Here is a 20,295-nt window from a genome sequence, read left to right on the forward strand (position 1 = left end):
ATGCCCAGCGCAGCAGTCTGGGAGCTGACCTTGTTAGTGAAAACAGAGGCAAAAAAAGCATTGAGTACATTAGCTTTTTCCACATCCTCTGTCACTAGGTTGCCTCCCTCATTCAGTAAGGGGCCCACACTTTCCTTGGCTTGGATCTTCCCTCATTTGTAATTAGTTTAGTGCCCTCCTGATATTCTAGCCAGCATGACTGTCCGTGAGAAGATTGGTCCCTCTTCTACTGAGGTGGAGGTCATCCAAACTATACAGCCCCCTGTCGGCATAGAATGTTGGAATGTTCCACATAAAAAAATCCTACCCCACTTACCTAGCCAGCAGTTCACTTCCAGAATCTTCTGCCCTCTGTCTTCCTTTGCTCATGGGACGGGAAGGATCTCAGAGACAATTGCTTGGATATCTTTGTCTTCAGCACGCTTCCTGAAGTCATCTACTATCTGTAAAAAGAAAAGGAGTACTTGTGGCACCTTAGAGACTAACCAATTTATTTGAGCATAAGCTTTCGTGAGCTACAGCTCACTTCATCGGGTGCATCCGATGAAGTGAGCTGTAGCTCACGAAAGCTTATGCTCAAATAAATTGGTTAGTCTCTAAGGTGCCACAAGTACTCCTTTTCTTTTTGCGAATACAGACTAACACGGCTGTTACTCTGATACTATCTGTAAGATGTCGAATGATGCAGTGTCATTAGAGTCAATATGAACCATCACCAGTGGATCGTTTCCCATCGACTTCAGAAATCTGTCCAATCTTAGGGTGACGTCTCTTGTCTTGGCTGCAGAAAGGCAGCACAATACCTACACTCAGGCTGTGGCAATAATGTTACACACAGTCGCATCACATTAATTATTGTCCCACAGTTTAAAAAACATGAATTAGCCAAAGACTGGATAGTATGAGAGGCTTTGTCAAACTAGTGTAATTGAGATCAGAATTTGAGCCACTGTGCATGATAAAGTAAATAACAAATCTATCTATCTAATCCCAGATAAAAACTACCTTAAACTGGACCTGAGGTTGAATTCATATCAGTAACTCAAGAATGAAATTATTAAAAGGCTGTTGTAATTATCCCAAGAACAAACTTTACAAACTCAGGAAATTCTGAATAAGGTTAAAGTTTAAAAAAATGCCAATGTGTTAAGGAATGGAAATACAGAGTTAGGGTTTCCAGATGACCTTAACTCTTCCCTGTAGGGACACCACGCATTAAACACAGACTTATGATTGATGCATAATAGTGTTTGCAGTCTCCTAACTGATTTTTAAAGACACATTTGGGGTTCAGACCAGGGCAGCACAGAGACAGCTCTCACAGCACTAAAAGATGACCTGCTCATGGTCATGGACAGAGGCAAGATCTCCAGCCTCACACTGCTGGGCCTCTCTGCAGCCTTTGGCACAGTGGCCCACAAGGCGCTGTTGTCCCACCTACATGATGCAGCAGCAGTAGATGGCCCAGCATGACAGTGGCACCAATCATTCCTTTCCAGCAGAACTCAGATCAGGGATGGGTCACTGCCCCTCTTCTCCAAAGGAGAAGGGTCCCACCAGGACCCAGACTACCCTGCTTCTCTTCAATACCTACAAGAGTCCACTGGGAGACACAGTGCACTCAGCACCCACAGCATGTACTCTATATCTCCTTCTGAACTTATGCAGCCACCGCCACTGCTGAAATGTCAGAATGCCTGAAGGAGATCAGTTCTTGGACAAGCAGCAGCTACTCCAGCTGAACCTAGGCAAGACTAAGTGGTGCTGGTCAGGAAGGGGAAATGCTTTGAAGAACCGGCCAAGACATTGTTTCCACTTTCCATTGAAGGCTACAGCCCTTACTGGTCATAGCATATTTCAGTTTCCCAAAAAGAGGACACTGCCAGGGGTCGGGGGAGATAGAAGGGGAAGAGGGAGTGGTAGCTGGAGTGGGGGTACAGTTGGGGGTGCTGCAGGGTAGACCCGCTCCATCCTGGGCTTCCCGCGGACCAGGAATGAGGGTGGGGTGGCGTAGGGGTACCAAGCAGGGAATGGGCAGCCTCAGATGTCCTTCCCTCCTCGGTGGTCCCCCTTCCACCCCCCCCACCCCCCGTGGGGAACTCTGGACCACCTCAGGCCGCACAAGTCTTTGAACCACCGCCTTCCCTGGGCTGTGAGGCTCGTGAAGAGCACTAGGTACCTGGCTCCTGGGTGAGGGAAACGGTTCCAATCCCGCTGGGGCATCGTTCCCCCCCAAACACCCCCGCCGCTGCTTCCAGCCTACGGGGTAGGCAAGCAAGCGAAAGACGGCACATGGAGTGGTGCCCGGCACCTGCCAGCCAGCTTCGTGTGACCAAGGGGGGCAGTGTCCCAGAAGGTGCGCTGAGAAACCACTGCCATGGCCTCCCTGTCCTGGTGGCAGGGTGGCTGGTGCAAGCCGTCAGTCAGCACCTCCCTGTGGAACCCTCTTCCCAGGGCTGGGAGCCGGGGCCTGGATGGGAGGGATCCAGAAGCTGTGGCTGCAGGGGAAAGGGCCAATTGGGAAGTGGTCGAAGCAGGGCTCTTTCTGAGCTGCACTGTCTGCTCTGCAAAAATCCAGAACATTTCCTGTGATTTGAAAAATCCACCTGGACAGAGAACAGAGCCTCAAAAATGCTGCTGTGCCGGACTTGGTAACCTAGGAAGCTCAGGGTGCTGTGTGACCCCTTGCTGAGCATGGACCCCCAGCTGCCCTTTGCATAATGCTGTCTTTCACCTCCAGCTTGCTGGGAAATTCTTCCCGTCCCCTCTGGCTCTGGCCACCTGTCACCTCCAGGCTGGGTTACCCTAACTCACTGGCTCTGAGGCTGATTGATATGCAGGCTCCAGCTGGTGCAGCATGTGGCTGCCTGCCTTCTCCATGGCTCAGGCTCCTGAGAGCACAGCAAGCCTGTGCTCAGGTCTCTCACTGGCTCTGTCAGCTCCCTGTGCTGGTTTAAGGCTTTGGTCCAAGTCATCACAGCAGCTAATGGGTCAAGCTTTGATCTATGGGTCAAGCTTTGACCACAACAGCTTCGCTCCTGTGGGGGACACACAATTCAAAGAGCCCTTTTATTCCCAAACATCACAAATCCCCACTCCCAAAAAAACCCTACCCCAAGCAGATTTCTGACTCCTACAGGGAGAGGAGCCAGAGAGTCACTCAGATTGACTCGGGGGTGGGGTGGGGGGGTGGGGGAGGGCGGTCCCTGGCTATTGCTATTGATTTTCAGGGAAGGCGCCCAGATACTATGGTGATGGGTGACAGGATAAAACACTAAGATATTACCTCACCACCTTGACTCATAGAGAGATTGATCAATTTGATTTTTTCATTTGCGGGCAGCTTCGCCTCACTTCCTCTGAGAACAAAGGGAGGTTGTGACCATTTTGAAAAAGGGTGTTTTGCTAATGGCAGCCTCGTGGCTTCATTCTCATTCAGAACAATAGGACAAGGCAGCAATGCTGAAAAACAGCAGCACTCTCTGTTAATCTGTGTTGCCAACTCTTGCATCCTTCTTTTTTAGTGTTTCTCTTGAAGCCCCAACTGCAAGACCCATGATATAGGAACAGAATATCAGCTTTCATTAAAAAAAAAAAAATTTCTGGCCCTCATGGTTACAGAGACACACTTGAAAACATGAAGTAGGTGCAGCCTAAAGACTCAGAAACCAGCAAGTGAATAAAAAGAACCCATTTTTTATTGTTAGAAATCTCATTATTTTAAATCTCATGTTTCTGGGGACTCAACTCATGATTTTTGAATATATGGGGCTGGCTATGCTTCTGGTGAGAAGTTTATTTGTCAGCACCCTGCGGAAGAAGAAAACTTAGTTTTGAAGAATAGTGGCAAAACAAAAACTTAACCATAAAAAAAAAATCTTCAAATGTAGCCTATGCCTGAGATTTCAGAGTTTTAACTACAAGAAAAGTTTGAAGGGCTCATGTTTTTCCATTGCTAAAATCAATCAGGATAAAAAATTGGTCCAACACGTGAGGCTAAATGTCTTAAACGGCCCATTTTAAAACTAATTAACTGATTTTTTTTGTAAATTTTCTCAGGTTCAGTCTGTGCTCAGAGTAATTGCTGTGATTTTTGGGGAAGATGTGCTGAATTCTTTATACATAACCAAGTAGTTGAATCCCTGCTTTAAATGCAAAATTTAACACCACTTAACTATGGAACCCTGAGTTGTGCAACTATCTATCTGTGTGGCCCTTAGCACCAGAGTGTCTAAGTGCAAAATTGAATTGCTTTGTCTTTTTTGGATTTCAACTCTCCATATCATTTGGAGATGCATTGAGGCTGCTGGTATAGTGCTGGAGGGGTTACTAGGGGTGACTTGGAGGAACCAATAGTATTGTTAGGAGGGCAGTTGGTCCATGGTGCCTCTAATGTTCTCAGAATGAACCTAACATCTTGGAAACATCCAGCCTTTCTCTACCTCTGGAAATGCTTTTAATCACCCACCACCACACTCCATAGCATTACAACACCCAATTCCTCTTTGAAATCTCCTACTGCCCATGTCAGCCATTTGTATGAGATTCCACCCTCCCTCAGATCCAGGAATCAGTCATTTCAGGTTGACTGGGGGTTTAGAACTTTGATGGATACAAAATGATGTCATGCCAGCCAACCAGCACTAGGACAAAAGGGATCCAAGGGCTGGCAGGCACAGCATGCAGGAGGTGACAGGGCTATGATGTGGGTCTTCCTCAGAGTTCATTGGAAAATCATGTCACAAACTACATTGCCCTGGTAAATTGCCTAGCTGTGAATCTGTGGCCTCAGCTATGGAGCATTCAGGGCCTCATTCTTCTCTTACTTACTGTGGTGTGAGTCAGGAGAAACGCCATGCTATAGTTACACTGCATCTAGGAGGAGAACGGACCCCATTGTGTTCTGCGTGCTACAGGTATTACTGGAAAGTTCAGAGAAGAGAAGATGTTGGTAAAAAATCCTCCCAGGAAGGCATGGGGCCTGAGAGCCCCGAACTCTGGCCTTTCACCTCCCCATCAGGTGGCCATGGGAAACAACCTTGATTCACTAGCCATGTTGGGGTTGCAGTGGCCCCTGGCAACATGAGCCAAGAAGTTACATTTGTACAGCTGAATTCTGGGTGAGAGGGCACATTCAAAGCAAACTGCTGTCTGCTTCCAAGGAGTCTGCTGAGCTTAACCATCCTCCAGCTGAATGGATCTTCCCTTTATGGCAACTTACAAGACAGAAAAACAAGACGTTTGATTTAAAAAGCAACAGGGGCATGCAACTCCCCCAGGGACTGGGCAACGTAGCAGAGACTGTAACTGCTGCAGTTCAGCTGCAGGAAGGTTACCTGAAACTGGACACAATCAGTGAGGGATCAAAAGGGTGGCAGCATAACTCATGCCAACCCACATGGCGTTATGGAAAACAGGGGCGGTCAAACAAAATTTGCTATTGGTTCTTGATGAGATTACAAGTTTGGTTGACTAAGTAACGGTGTTGGCAGAATATACTTCAACTCTATATAGCGTTTGACTTACGTCCACACAACGTTCTGATGAAGAAATTAGCACTTTACAAAACCAGTGCAGCCCATGTTAAGTGAAACAAAAATAACTAACTGATAGATCTGTAATTGTAAATGGGGAATTGTCATCCAAGGGGGCGGGGGTGTTTCTAGTGCAGACCCACAGGGTCTTGGCCCATTACTATTCCATAGCTTTATCAATGATCTGGAAGAAAACAGAAAATCATTTCTGGTAAATTTTGCAACTGACACAAAATTGATGGCATGGTAAATAATGTAAAGGATAGGCCAGGTATCCACAGTAGACTCCTGAGGGCATTCTGCGCCAAAAAATCAAAAATTCTTTGCACAATATTTTACAGTTCTGCAAGTTTTATTTGTCAATAAATAAATGCAGTGGCTCCAGCATGGCAGTGGGGAGCACAGGCCACTGGCTGCACGAAGGTGGAAGATCACCCTGCAGCCCTCCCACTCCCCACCCCCAGGATACAGACTCAGCGGTGAGGCTGCACCTGAACCTGACACAGCATAAGGCCTGGGCCTGCCCCAGAAACACCCTGGGCCCATGCCCCTCTGTGCCAGCTGCACCAGCTGTGGGGCAGGTAGGCTCAACCAGGCAGGAGCCAAGTGTGGAGAGGCTCAGTGTGGAGGGATCCAGGTGTGGGATGAGAGGGTTCTGTGTGGGACAATCTGGGTGCAGGCAGGTCAGTGGGGGGTCTAGGTGTGGGGGGATCTGGATGCTCAGAGGCTCGTTGGGGGGTTCCAGGTGCAGGGGCAATGGGACTCTGCAGGGGCTTCCAGCGGAAAGTGATGGGGGCTCAGTAGAGGGGTCTGGGTTTCTCTGTGATGGGTTCTCAGCAGGGGGGGCTGGGGGAATGGGGCTTGGTGGAGTGGGGGGTCTGGGTGCAGGTAGTTGGTAGTCAGTGGCATGGGGGTCTGGATGTGGGGGCTCAGGGTGGTGCAGAGGGTGGGACATCAGGATTGAGGGTTGAGTGTAGAGAGTTCAGTAGGGATGGTTGTCTGGATGCAGGGGTGGGGATCCAGAAGCAGGGGGTCTTGCTGAAGGGGGGCTCCAGATGCAGGGGTTGAGGTTCAGAGGGGTGGGGTTCGGGTATGGAGGGCTAGGATGGTTCTGGATGTACCAGGTGAGGCTTGACAGGGGTGTCTGGGTTTGGGATGTCCAGATGCACAGGGGTTGGGTGGATGGGGGAGCAGTTCCCTGTACAGTGACCCTTCTCCCCACAGCTAAGGAGAGATGGGGACAGGAAGCAGGGGAGAATGCTGAGCTTCCTGCAGCTGGGGGAGGTTTCTAGGGGCGTGTCTGACACAGCCCCAGCCACTCCTTGCAGGGGAAGAGGAAGTCCCATCCTCTCCTGCCTCCAGCCCAGCCAGGACTTGCAGCTAATCCTGGCTCAGGGTAGGAGCCAGTGGCTGAGGTGTCCCCAGTCCCACAGTGATTTACCTCTCTGCCAGCTGCTCTGGGTGCCTGAGACGTTGCACCTGTGCTGCTAGGGAGTGGTGTGTGACTGCTCTTGCAGCTTCCCTGTCAGAGAGTCATTTTTCTGACGGGAAGCAAAGAAATCTGCGGGGGACATGAATTCTGTGCATGTGCAGTGGTGCAGAATTCCCCTAGGAGTAACGGTAATCTGAGTCACTTGGTAAACTGGACTCACAGGAAAAACATGCATTTTAATACAGCCACACACAGCTTGGAATAAAGAATGTAGGTCCCATCCACAGGATGGGGGCATATCCTGAAAAGCAGGACTCTGTTTTAGGAGTCATGGCGGACACCAACTGAACACAAGCTCCCAATGACGTGGTGCGGCTTAGAGTATGTATACACTACAGCTGGGAGGTGTGAGTCCCAGCCCAGGTTGACAGATTTATGCTAGCTCTGTTCCAGCCAGTGTGCTAAAAATAGCAGTTTGGACATTGCAGCACTGGCGGTGGATCACACTAGCCACCTATATCCAAGCTCGTCTAACCTTCTGTGGCTGAGCTCAGATGGCTAGTCCACGCAGCTCCCTGTGCCACAAGAACCACACTACTATTTTTAGTGCACTAGCTTGAGCTGAGCTAGCATTGGTTTGTCTACTTGCCCTGGTAATCACTCCTCCCAGCTGCAGTGTAGACATACCTTTAGAGGGCTAACATGACCCTTGGATGAGTAAATGGAGAATATCCAGTAGGGCCAGATGTTACCTCTGGATACTGTGTCCATCTCTGGTGTCCACATCTTGGACAGGATGTTGACAAATTAAAAAGGGTTCGTAGAAGAGCTAGAAGGATGATCTGAGGTCGAGAAAATCTGCTTGATAGGGAGAGACTGAAGGAGCTCCATCTCTTTAGCTTAGCAAGGAGCAGGGGAAGAGGTGACTTGACCCAGGTCTATAAGAATCTACATGGGGAGGAGGTCTCCAATAGCAGAGGTCTCTGTAACCTCTCAGACAAAGGTCTAATCATCCAACGGCGGGAGCTGAAGCCAGACAAATTCAGACTGGCAATGAGGTGAAGGGGAGAGGAATTAACCCTAGGAACCACTTACCAAGGGAGGGGTTAATTCTCTGTCCTGGGTAATGGCTGTGCTCTGTCAGTGCTGGGCTGCAGGCAGGAGTCACTGGGTGGTGCAGGAGCCTGACTGGACGGTCACAGTGGTCCCTTCTGACCTCCATCCATGAACGATCCAGGGGTTGCTGGGGCCAGGACACATGCCAGATGGGCCAGAGAAGACAGCAAGCTCAGGTGGGGTCCTGAACAGACATTAAAATACGGGGAGAAGTGTGTCCTGCAGGGCCAGTACTGAGGAAATGGGGATTCAAAAGTTCGGTTCTTATGGCAGAAAACGTAATGTGTGTGTATATGTGTGTGGGTGTGTCTGTGCGAACGTATGTAAACATACACATGTGCATGTGGATCTCTGTCTGTATGTGAGAGTATATGTGCATGCATGTGTCAGTGTTGGCCTTACAGCTATTGTGTGTCTGTCTGTGTGCACGACTGTGGGTGGATGCACGTGTGTACATGATATGTGTCAGCTGTACTGACTGAGGGGTGTGCCCGGGTACCCACTGTACCGGCCCAAGGGGTGTGCATTGGTGCCAGCTGTACTGACCGAGCGGTGTGCATTGGTGCCAGCTGTACTGGCCCTAAGGGTGTGCATTGGTGCCAGCTGTACTGGCCCTAGGAGTGTGCACTGGTGTAAACTGTACCGACTGAGGGGTGTGCAATGGTGCCAGCTGTACTGACCGACAGCTGTGCACTGGTGCCAGCTGTACTGGCCCTAGGGGTGTGCACTGGTGCCAGCTGTATTGACTGACAGCTGTGCACTGGTATCAGCTGTACCAGCCCTAGGGGTGTGCACTGGTGCCAGCTGTATTGACCGACAGGTGTGCACTGGTGCCAGCTTTGTGGATAGATTGAATTCCAGTGTGAATAAGACCGTGTCAGAGAAGCATGGTGGTTCCTGCCTGCACATTCCACAATGGCACGGCTGAGTGGAACAGAACGCAGCTCCCAGACCTTATACCTGAGGCCACTGGATGATGGGGCGTGATTGTTCTGCTCCCAAGCCCTACACCCAGGGTGAAGTGGGGAGGAAATTGCAGGGAGTTTCACCATGGAGTTTTCTTCCAAACATATCTGGTGGGTGGAGCCTGCCAGTCCTGTATGTGCCCTGTGCTCTTTGCGATGGGCAAGGGGAACATGCCATCACAGAGAAAACTGCCCCTCCTTGCCATGTGAGTCCTCTCCATACCCAGCTCCGCAGGACGTGGCCAGGCTCTTTGTTAGTATTATAAGGGGTGATGCTAGTGGGTGTTGAACTGTGGCTGTTGAACCCTTTCCTTTATGAAGGAGATCTGCTTCCTGTTTTTGAGAACCTTTGACACATCTGTTGTTTGAAATTGGGCAGAGAGAAGCCTTGGGCTAGAAAAGTGCCTTTCTTTGTCTCAAGAAATTCTGTTCACGTTTGGCAGATATATAAATTCCTGAAAATTACCATTTCCCTCTGATGCTCAGATTCCCCAGGACAATATTAACAGCAGCCAAAGTAATAACATGAATATTCTTAAGAGCGAATGCTCCTCACTGCAAGCCCCGGGAGCAGATAGCCCCTCCCCACCCATAGCTTCACCCAATGCCCAGGACATGGCCCCAGGGACCTATCCCCCTCCGGGTACCATAAGGAAGACAGGAGACAAGCTTGCTTCACCCACCGCCCAGGAGGAAGGTGAGCCACAAAGCTGAGCTTGGGCACTCTGTTCTCCGGGCATCTCTCCCCTTCCTGAAAGGAAATGGGCTTCAATCTGTCACAGTATCATAATCCTAACCAGCTGCTTCCCTGTCGCTCAGCACCATCGATGCTGCCTGAGCTTCTCCGGAGATGTAGGGAGCCAATGGGAGGGCCCATATCCTCAGGCTGTTGAGGTCATGTGTTCACCCAGGGGGAGTTGGGGAAGCCCAGGAGGGCAGGACCAGGTGTTGAGGAACAGGTCAAGAAGCCAAGTGGGGGCTAGAGAAGGAAGAAGCAGAACAGACTCGACAGGAGACAAGCCAAGAACCCAAAGGCCTTGGCGAAGATCACAAGTTAGAGGGGAACGAAAAGGGGGAAAAACCAGAACAAGGATTCGTAGAGAAAGCAGGCAAAATTGTATGTGAAAAGGTCAAGGGCCAGAGTGATCCAGAGCCAGAACAGCCATGTATTGAAATGCAGGGTAACCTGGGGGAGATATTAAAATGGGGGAGAAGCCCAGTGATATAAAAGGGCCCCCTGGTGTTAAGAAAGGGGGGCAGAAACAGAGATGTCAGAATTACCCCTTCCGTTACAGAGCAACTTAGAATCATAGAATCATAGGGTTGGCAGGGACCTCAGGAGGTCATCTAGTCCAACCCCCTGCTCAGAGCAGGACCTAATCCCCAACTAAATCATCCCAGCCAGGGCTTTCTCAAGCCTGACCTTAAAAACTTCCAAAAGAGGAGATTCCACTACCTCCCTAGGTAACGCATTCCAGTGTTTCACCACCCTCCTAGTGAAAAAGTTTTTCCTAATATCCAACCTAGACCTCCCACACTGCAACTTGAGACTATTACTCCTTGTTCTGTCATCTGCTACCACTGAGAACAGTCTAGATCCATCCTCTTTGGAACCCCCTTTGAAAGCAGCTATCAAATCCCCCCTCATTCTTCTCTTCTGCACACTAAACAATCCCAGTTCCCTCAGCCTCTCCTCGTAAGTCATGTGTTCCAGCCCCCTAATCATTTTTGTTGCCCTCCGCCGGACTCTTTCCAATTTTTCCACATCCTTGTTGTAGTGGGGGGCCGAAAACTGGACACTACTCCAGATGAGACCTCACCAATGCCAAATAGAGGGGAATGAACTTTTGCTGGGTGAGGATGGAGAAGGTTCCTATGGTCATTGTAGAGAGCCAGTTTAAAGAGACCTTGCTCCTGGAAGGGGAGGGCAGCCCACAGAGGGAAAGCAGAGCCCTGGGAAGGAGAGAAAAGGCCCCAAATGGGGAATGGGGGCAGTGTGGGACAACAGGTGAGTAGCATAGAGTTGAATCATCATTCCTGTGTATTTTACAAGGCTCCCCATATGGGCCAAACTGAGGAGCTAATTGGTTAAGGGCAGGATGATTAAACAGCTAGCAAGTTGATTCAGCTCAGCTCAGCAGCAGGGACAGTTAAAAGAGAGACAGGAAAGACAAAGTAGAAGGGGAAGGCTGGGCCAGAGAAGCTCAGGCTTGCAGAGAGATGAACTCCCCCCTTTCTCCACTGTCTGGGGAGAAGGTAAAAGTGTATGTTGTGGGGGGCGAGCACTGGTCTAGCCCTGGGAGATTGCCATAGGCTGAATTTTTTTTTTTTTTTTGAAAACTCTCAGCAGAAATAGTTGAGCGGCTTTTCAGAACAAGGTTGGGAAAAAGTATGTTGTGTTGTTCATGCTAAAAAATTATCTCGTCTGTTTCACTGAGACACTCCAGCACCTCTGTGCTTTGGAGTAGGGACTTTTAAGCTGACAGATGTGAGCTTGGGGTCAGGGAGGTGCCTTTTGCCATTTCCGTGAATATCCACCCACATTTGGCCATGGCATGAACCACTGGGAATCTCAGTTTGCACATATTCAATAAAGACTCATTAGGGGCTGCCTGCAATGAGCATGCTCCATCCCAGGGCTGCCAGGGGCTGCCGGGCACTGGAACTGAGAGCAGGGAGACCATCTCTCCTGTGCTCTGTGTCCTCACTGAAAGTCCTCAGGCAGCATGGAGGAGTAGGAGTAGCCTGACTGGAACACAGAGGGGTGAGGAGCCAGGCCAGAGGAATTGGCAAGGGGAGAGACTGGAATGAAGTGCCAGAAAGGAGGGACTGGAACAAGGAGCCAGGGGAGAGTCGGGAACTGGGATGAGGAGCTGTGTGTGTGTGTAAAACAGACTGGGATAAAGAACTGGGGGTGGGGGGGAGAGACTGGGATGAGGAACTAGAGAGGGGAGACTGGGACAGGGACAAAAACATGGGCAGGGTGGGAGTGGAAGACATGGAGCTGTGGGGGGACAGGGATGTGGAGCTTATAGGGAATGGTGGGGACACTGGGACAAGGGCAGGCTGGAAGGTTCAGGGGCAGAAAGGTCCGTAACCATTATTTTGGGGGAGCTTATTAGCATTCCTTATGGACATTCCTCTAATGTCTGCAAATAGCTGTGGAACCCACTGGCGAAGTATACAGCTCATTCCTCCTCTGGTGACTGGTCCACATAGAGATAACAGCCTATCGCTGCTCCCAGTTACTCTGTTAGCTCAAGTGGCAGAGGTCTGTGTACTAAAGTTCTATCCCTGCCAGTTACCTAAATGGGGGTCAGTATGATTCCACAGGATAGAATTAGCTGTTTGCCTTGTTAAAAATCTAGGAAATTACAGGCAAAAACCTATATTAAAAGAATGTGAATGTTGCAAAAGTTAGGAAATGACAGAATTAAGGTTGTCTGTGCATGATATGTGACACAGTCTTCAATTACATGATCACATACTATTTTTCCACAGGACTCCTGCATCATTCAGTGTACAGAATGGACCCTGCTCTGGGATGAATCAGGTTGTGTAGTGAAGGACACTGTTGTCAGTAGGACCCTTGCCTCATTTGTTGCAGGAGTTGGAGGGCGTAGTGTGAACGAGGCAGGGGATTGCAGGAAAAGAAAGGATGGTCTCATGGTTAAGGCAATCGAATGCTGCGCTGGAGAATTGGATTCTATTCCTTGTTGGGCAAGTTAGCTAAACTCAGCTTTTCACAGGTGGACACTAATTAATTGTAGGTTCCTCATTTTCTGGGTGCCCAGCCTGAGACACGGGATATGATTTACAGAAATGCTAACTGAGGTCAATGGGAGAGGTGATGTGAACATATAACATGCTACAAATCTGCTAAATTCTCTTAAAAAATTCAGGTCCCAGGCAACTCCGATTGGGCACCCAAAATGAATGGCCATTTCTGGCCTTAATCACTCTGTGCTTCGTTCTCTATCTGTAAAATGGGGATAATAGGGTTGCGCAGGCAGCCTTAATTCTGACATTTCCAAAGTTTTGAGTGCTTGACTTAGCAACCCAATAATGCTTTTTTAACATTTGTTTTTGGATGTCAGTACTTACAGACAGTGAAATTCTCCCTTGTGCAGAGGTCATAGAATCATAGAATAACAGAGTTGGAAGGGACCTCTGGAGGCCATCTAGTCCAACCCCCTGCCCAAAGGAGGACCAATCCCAACTAAATCATCCCAGCCAGGGCTTTCTCAAGCCTGACCTTAAAAACTTCTAAGGAAGGGGATTCCACCACCTTCCTAGGTAACGCATTCCAGTGTTTCACCACCCTCCTAGTGAAAAAGTTTTTCCTAATATCCAACCTAAACCTCCCCCACTGCAACTTGAGACCATTACTCCTTGTCCTGTCATCTGCTATCACTGAGAATAGTCTAGATCCATCCTCTTTGGATCCATCTTTCAGATAGTTAAAAGCAGCTATCAAATCCCCCCTCATTCTTCTCTTCCGTAGACTAAACAATCCCAGTTCCCTCAGCCTCTCCTCATAAATCATGTGTTCCAGACCCCTAATCATTTTTGTTGCCCTTCGCTGGACTCTCTCCAATTTTTCCACATCCTTCTTGTAGTGTGGGGCCCAAAACTGGACACAGTACTCCAGATTAGGCCTCACCAATGTCGAATAGAGGGGAACGATCACGTCCCTCGATCTGCTGGCAATGCCCCTACTTATACATCCCAAAATGCCATTGGCCTTCTTGGCAACAAGGTCACACTGTTGACTCAACAAGGGCACACTGGTCCAACGTATGGCCTCCAAACCACTTAAGTCCTAAATTAATGGGCAATAGGTCCATCAATGGCTATTAGCCAAGATGGTCAGGGGCACAACCCCATGCTCTGGGTGTCTCTAAACCTCCAATTGCCAGAAGATGGGATTGGATGACAGGATGAATCACTCAAAATTGTTCTGTTCATTCCCTGTTCTATTCATTCACTCTGAAGCATCTGGTATTGGCCACTGCCAGAAAACCGGATACTGGGCTGGATGGCCCATTGGTCTGCTGTAGTATGGCCGTTCTTACGTTAAGGTCGTAAATGAGGCTTTGGTGGTGCACAGGCATCAGGCTGACTCCCTGCAGGGGGTGCATGTCATGCATAGTGCTCCAAAGCATGTCAGGTGCTTTTCAGACCTATAATAAACAGGACCCTGCCCTACAGAGCTCACCATCTAAAGGGGAAGGGGGGCAGGAAAGCCCAGTTGTTCATCTCCATGTTTTCAGTTGTCTTTTACCCTTCTCTGATTATATTAGCGCAGCTTGTTTTAGCCCATTCCTTTTTTTTTATTTCTCTCCCACTCCACCCCCCCCCAATGCTCCCCCATTCCGGGTTTTTATTCTGTTAGTTTTGTTTTAGGAGAATGCCACCGTGGAGTGCCCCAATGGCCCCTGCACCCAGTAGCCTGACCCCTGGTGCCAGCTGCATCAGAGGAAACCCTTGTGCCACAATAGACAAGAGCTATCTGCAGAACCAGTCAATATGGAAAGGCTTTGTGTGATGGCTCCCCTTCCACATACCCTCCCTTCCAAGTACACTGCAGTCTCCAGCTGGGCCCTGACAGATCTCCAGAAATACCATCACAAATGCTTTTCCTAATATAGACCTTCAGCTTACAGGCGGTGAGGTTCAGCCTTTCTTTGTAACTATTGGAACCATATCTGCTGCGGGGGGAGGAGGTCTGTTGTTTTGTTTACTCACTTGGTCTTACTCCAGAATTGAAAGTTGTCCTAAAAATAGCTGTTACCAGATCAGTACACAATCCACATCAGCTCTGGCTGTACCACAGCCTAGGCGGGTCTTTGGCTAGTCAGGCCTTCTCCCAACACCAGCTGTTGGGCAGAAGTTGCCCAGTTTGCCATTGCCATCCCATTTCTAATCCTGCATCCTCTAAACCTTCGGCTTGAGGGGTCCCAGCTGGGCCCGGGCTCTTGCTTCAGCCAGGCTTGACAGGCAGGGTATTGAGCTGACCAGGTTTTCACATCATGTCCCAGGATCTTCGTTCTGCACCCCTGAAACCTCCATTATTCCCTGGGCGTTTGCCATGTTTGTTCTGGGTACTCTGCAGATTGGGGGGTGTTTGCACTGTGTGAACAGGAGCTGATGCGTCGCTCTGGGAGTGGAGGGGGGGCGCTCAATCGTTCAGAGCACTGTGCTCTGCCGCTTGCAGGGAGTGTGAGTGAGACTTGGCACTGCTGCTGAGAATCTCGCTCAGCCCCTGAGTTACTGGAGAAAACCCAGGCAGCGCCCTGCATGATTCACCAGGTGACTGGGGGTGAGGCCCATGATAGTGACACCCCCACAGAGGGGATAATGCAGCTGTCATGTGTTTCATGACCCTGAAAGCATCCAGAGAAGCAGAAAGCACTGTGGGACAGGTCTGTTGCAGGGGAGGCTGAAGCAGCCCTCGGGTGAGTGGGAGGTGCTCATGCTGGACTGGGGGTGGGGGGGGTGTGCACCCTTGGAGTATATCTACACTGCAGCTGGGAGGTACTAAAATTAGCAGCATGGACATTGCGGCTCTGGCAGAGGCTCAGGCTAGCTGCCCCTGCCAAGTCCCCCCAAAGCCCTGAGTTTGAGCTCACGTACCGCAATGTCCACACTGCTATTTTTAGGTGCTAGCTTGAACTGTCCTCCCGGGCTAGGCCCCATCCCCACAGTGGCAGCATGGCTTTGGGGGTCATAGCCCATTTGGAGCAGTGCTTGAAAGAGCCAGGAAGCAGGGCGGGGAGGCATGTCAAAGTGGAGCTGGGATTGTCCAAGCAGCTGATGGGAGTTTGTGGCCCAGACCCATCTCCAGCCAGTGGACTAGGGGCTCTTTGGGGTATCTGGGCTAGTCCACCCTGAGCTTCCACGGTGCCATGTTAAGCCTCTGTTTACCTGCCTGGCCCACCAGGGCACTGCTGCCTCCTGATTCCTGGCAGGTCCTGCTCTCTGCAGCCCTGCCAAGGGGCTCTGGCCTGGAGTGCACTCAGTCAGGGGTTTCCTTAGCCTGTCCCAGGCCAGAGGGCTGATCCTAGTTCAGTGCCCCAGAGGCCTTTTGCCATGTGTGCCCCTGGGCTTCAAGAACTATTGGCTGTGATGAAACTGATTCTGCTCCCCGCCATCCTGCAAGATGGTAAAGAAGCCCCAGCCCGTCTCTGGGCACTCCCTCTGGGAAGGCAGCAGCCACCCGGGAGGTGTGATGGGGTGTGGGAGCAGACAGGGCTGACCAGGGGCCCGGCAGCCAAGGACTGAACAGAGGCTCCCAAGGGCACAGAGCCAGCAGCCAGCCCAGAAGCCTGACAAAGGTCAGTGCAGACAAGTGCTCCACTCCCAGGTCACACACTGGCTGGGGGCTGGAGATGAGGAGAAGGGCCCTCTGTACAGCAGGGCTGGGGGCCTCGGAGCTGGAGTCCCACAGCAGCACACTGGCTGGAGCCCCGCAGGGTACAAAGCCGCAGCCAGGGGACAATGTAGAGGGGACATCGTGGGCTGACCATGGCCAGAAAACTGTCAGGCGCCTGTTGATGGCTGCCAGGGCTGGGCTGGAGCGGGTACCTGGGCTCTAGCGCAGAGAAGTCTAACCTTGCTCCGGAGCCCCCCAGGGCCCAAGCGAGGAGCTGCTGCATTTTATTGGGACTGAGGGGATTACAGCCTTCGCTCTCCTGCCACCCCTTTGCTCAAGGCGTGGGACCCCCTGGACTTGTACCTGGAGGGTGTGGTGGTTGGAGCGATGTCAGCGCCTGCCCCTGAGTCACAGTGCACCTGGTGCTCCCAAGCCCCTATGAGCTCCAAGCACCAGCAGCCGCATTGACTCCTCTGCAGCCCCTCCCCCTCAGGCCGGGACGTGCCGTGCGAGGCCTGCCTGACACTATTAAAATGCTATTTGGGGGATTTTTACAAGAACCAGCCAGTAAACAGCAACTATGTGCTGACTGACAGTGCTGCAGAGCTTAGGGCGGCACCTCCGACAAACAAACGCATGGGGCCGTGTGCTCGCCCAGCTTTGCTGAACCGAGCTGGAAAGCGAACTGTCCACAGCCGCTCGCTCGGCCTGAGGGGCTTGGCATGGGACGGAGGGGTGCAGGGGCCTCTGCCTTTGGAGCAGGGGATAAGCCTCTTCTGTGGGACACCCCCCAACCCCTCGGGCGGGGCTTCTCCATGTTGCCCCGTGCACATGTGCCCTACATGGGAGCGTGTGTGCAGAGCATGTTGGTTTGCCTTTGAACAGCTAGATGCCCGAGCTCAGCACCAGACAGACCAGCCTGCGTCCCCCCTCCCCCGCCCCATGCAGGGAGAGGTCTGGGCACCTAAGCCCAGCATTGGACAGACTGGCCTACATTGCCCCATGCTGGGAGAGGTCTGGGTTAGGGGGTAGGACATGCACATGAGCAGTGTGCAAGGAGGCTCATTCACTTGCTGCTCCTTCATAGAGACCCCAACCATTAGTCTAGGTATTCATTTGCCTTCCACCACCATAGTGTCTGGGCACCTCACTCTAGGAAGCAGGGCCAGGTTGTTATCCTCACTGTACAGATGGGGGACTGATGAGCTGCTTCTGCCTGCTTTGCTTAGCGCTGTGGCTGCCATGTCCCACCATGTGGCACAGCTGTGGCCTGAGGACCAACAGCCTCTGCCATCCCCACAGCATCACTAGTATTGCTTAGGTGAGTGGATTTGGGTCTGTTGGGAGGTGGGCCCTGGGGATGGGAGTCCTTGCTGCCTCTCCAGCACAGGCTCAGAGTGGGCTATAGTAATGGCAGAGCCTTCTTCCCACAGTGGTGCTGCCCCAGGGGTAGGAGGACAGTCCAGTTTGCTGGGCGCCTCCAGCCAGTCAGTCACCATGGAGTCATAAACATAGCCATGAGGAGCTGGACAGAGACTCACCACGTCTCCTCAGAGGAGACAGATCATTGTCTGCTGGGCACCATCAATCTGCGGTCAGCAGAGATTTCCCCCTCCCTCTCCCAGCCCAAGCAACTGCCTACCTCAAGTCTCTTGCTGGCTGTATTCACTTCCCTAACGAGCCACTGCAGCTGCTGGAGGATGTGACAGGAGAGGCCTCTGTGTCTGTCAGGGCTACACTGCTCCAGAGCTTTGAAAAGTTGCTTCTGGCCTCCACACATCTCAAAAGCAGAGTGCTGAAATGCAAAAAAATCTGTTGTTTTTGTTAACACAGATTTGACTATTTACAGAAATTGCTCATGCCAGGAGAGTGAACCAGGAGCAGCCGATCTGGTGTAGCCTGCGAGCCACCAATCGCCCCTCTCTGAGTCAACCTGGTGTGGTCTGTGGGTGGACAATGGCCATTCTAAACCCACTTGGTGTAGCCTGGAGCAGCTAATGGCCACTCTCTGAGCCAACCTGATGTGGTCTGTGGGCAACCTATGGCCACTCTCTGAGCCAAGCTGGCATGGACTGGGACTCTGCGCTAGCTGCTAAGCCACTGCTTGGAATTCAAACTCTTGTTATCTGGATGGTTATGGGACTATTTGGGGGGCAGGGTGCACATGTCTGATGTGCCCCTCCATCAGTGTGATTGGCAAGCACTGTGATTGGCAAGCGCAGTCAGAGATAACATGGGAATAGCATAGCTAACAGTTCAAGGCTTAAAAATGGTTTGTGTTCTCTTTTTTTTATCTCCACAATACCCCCGGCATTGGGACCAGACAAGCACCCAGCCTCAGCCATGCATTGAGCCACTGCACCTGAGATCTTTATGCAAACGAATGTGAATGCAACTGCATGCGCATTATGTAAAAATACCATCCTAAATGCCCAGTCATGTGGCAAAGGTGGGCCATGTGTGCATTTTGCGGGGAAGCACCTCCAAATTCAGCTTCTGAGTGCACACACGCTCGCATCAGTAACTGACTGAAGATCAAGCCCCACGTCTTGGATAAGGGCAACAGTTGTCAAGCTTTCTGCAGCCTCAGGAGCCCCTCAAGAGAATCGTAGAATGTCAGGGTTGGAAGGGACCTCAGGAGGTCATCTAGTCCAACCCCCTGCTCAAAGCAGGACCAATCCCCAACTAAATCATCCCAGCCAGGGCTTTCTCAAGCCTGACCTTAAAAACTTCCAAAAGAGGAGATTCCACCACCTCCCTAGGTAATGCATTCCAGTGTTTCACCATCCTCCTAGTGAAAAAGTTTTTCCTAATATCCAACCTAAACCTCCCCCACTGCAACTTGTGCCCATTACTCCTTGTTCTGTCATCTGCTACCACTGAGAACAGTCTAGATCCACCCTCTTTGGAACCCCCTTTCAGGTACTTGAAAGCAGCTATCAAATCCCCCCTCATTCCTCTCTTCCGCAGACTAAACAATCCCAGTTCCCTCAGCATCTCCTCATAAGTCATGTGTTCCAGTCCCCTAATCATTTTTGTTGCCCTCCGCTGGACTCTTTCCAATTTTTCCACATCCTTCTTGTAGTGTGGGGCCCAAAACTGGACACAGTACTCCAGATGAGGCCTCACCAATGTTGAATAGAGGGGAACGATCACGTCCCTCGATCTGCTGGCAATGCCCCTACGTATACATCCCAAAATACCATTGGCCTTCTTGGCAACAAGGGCACACTGTTGACTCATATCCAGCTTCTCGTCCACTGTAACCCCTAGGTCCTTCTTCGGTCCTTAGTCTGTAGTGGTGCATGGGATTCTTCCGTCCTAAGTGCAGGACTCTGCACTTGTCCTTGTTGAACCTCATCAGATTTCTTTTGGCCCAATCCTCTAATTTGTCTAGGTCCCTCTGTATTCTATCCCTACCCTCCAGTGTATCTACCTCTCCTCCCAGTTTAGTGTCATCTGCAAACTTGCTGAGGGTGCAATCCACGCCATCCTCCAGATCATTTATGAAGATATTGAACAAAACCGGCTCCAGGACCGACCCTTGGGGCACTCCGCTTGATACCGGCTGCCAGCTAGACATGGAGCCATTGATCACTACCCGTTGAGCCCGACAATCTAGCCAACTTTCTATTCACCTTTGGACAAGAGCCATTGTCCCATCTCCTCCCATCCCCATCACAAGTCTTGCACAAGAATCATAAGGTATGGCACCACTGCAAAGGGAAATGCACCAACAGGCTGCGGGGGAAGGGTGTGTCACCAAAAGCTGCAAAATCCCACCGCCACCATCACAGCATGGCCCAGACCCTGCAAGCCGGCCTGAACGCAGTAGAACTGGACTACAAGTGTGGGGTTGGAAAACAACCAGAC

General features: G+C 50.9%; 1 long non-coding RNA gene across 1 annotated transcript; it reads right to left on the reverse strand.

Annotated features, from left to right (window-relative positions):
* Positions 1-349: 349 nt before the first annotated feature.
* Positions 350-18,211, reverse strand: LOC119564809. The gene is made up of 3 exons (XR_005223657.2): positions 18,065-18,211; positions 8,062-8,266; positions 350-443 (listed from the first exon to the last, which is right to left on the reverse strand). It is a non-coding gene; the product is annotated as an uncharacterized LOC119564809 (long non-coding RNA).
* Between the last annotated feature and the right edge of the window lie 2,084 nt (positions 18,212-20,295).

The sequence above is a fragment of the Chelonia mydas genome, chromosome 20 (genome assembly GCF_015237465.2).
Source record: "Chelonia mydas isolate rCheMyd1 chromosome 20, rCheMyd1.pri.v2, whole genome shotgun sequence".
Classification (NCBI taxonomy): Eukaryota; Metazoa; Chordata; order Testudines; family Cheloniidae; genus Chelonia; species Chelonia mydas.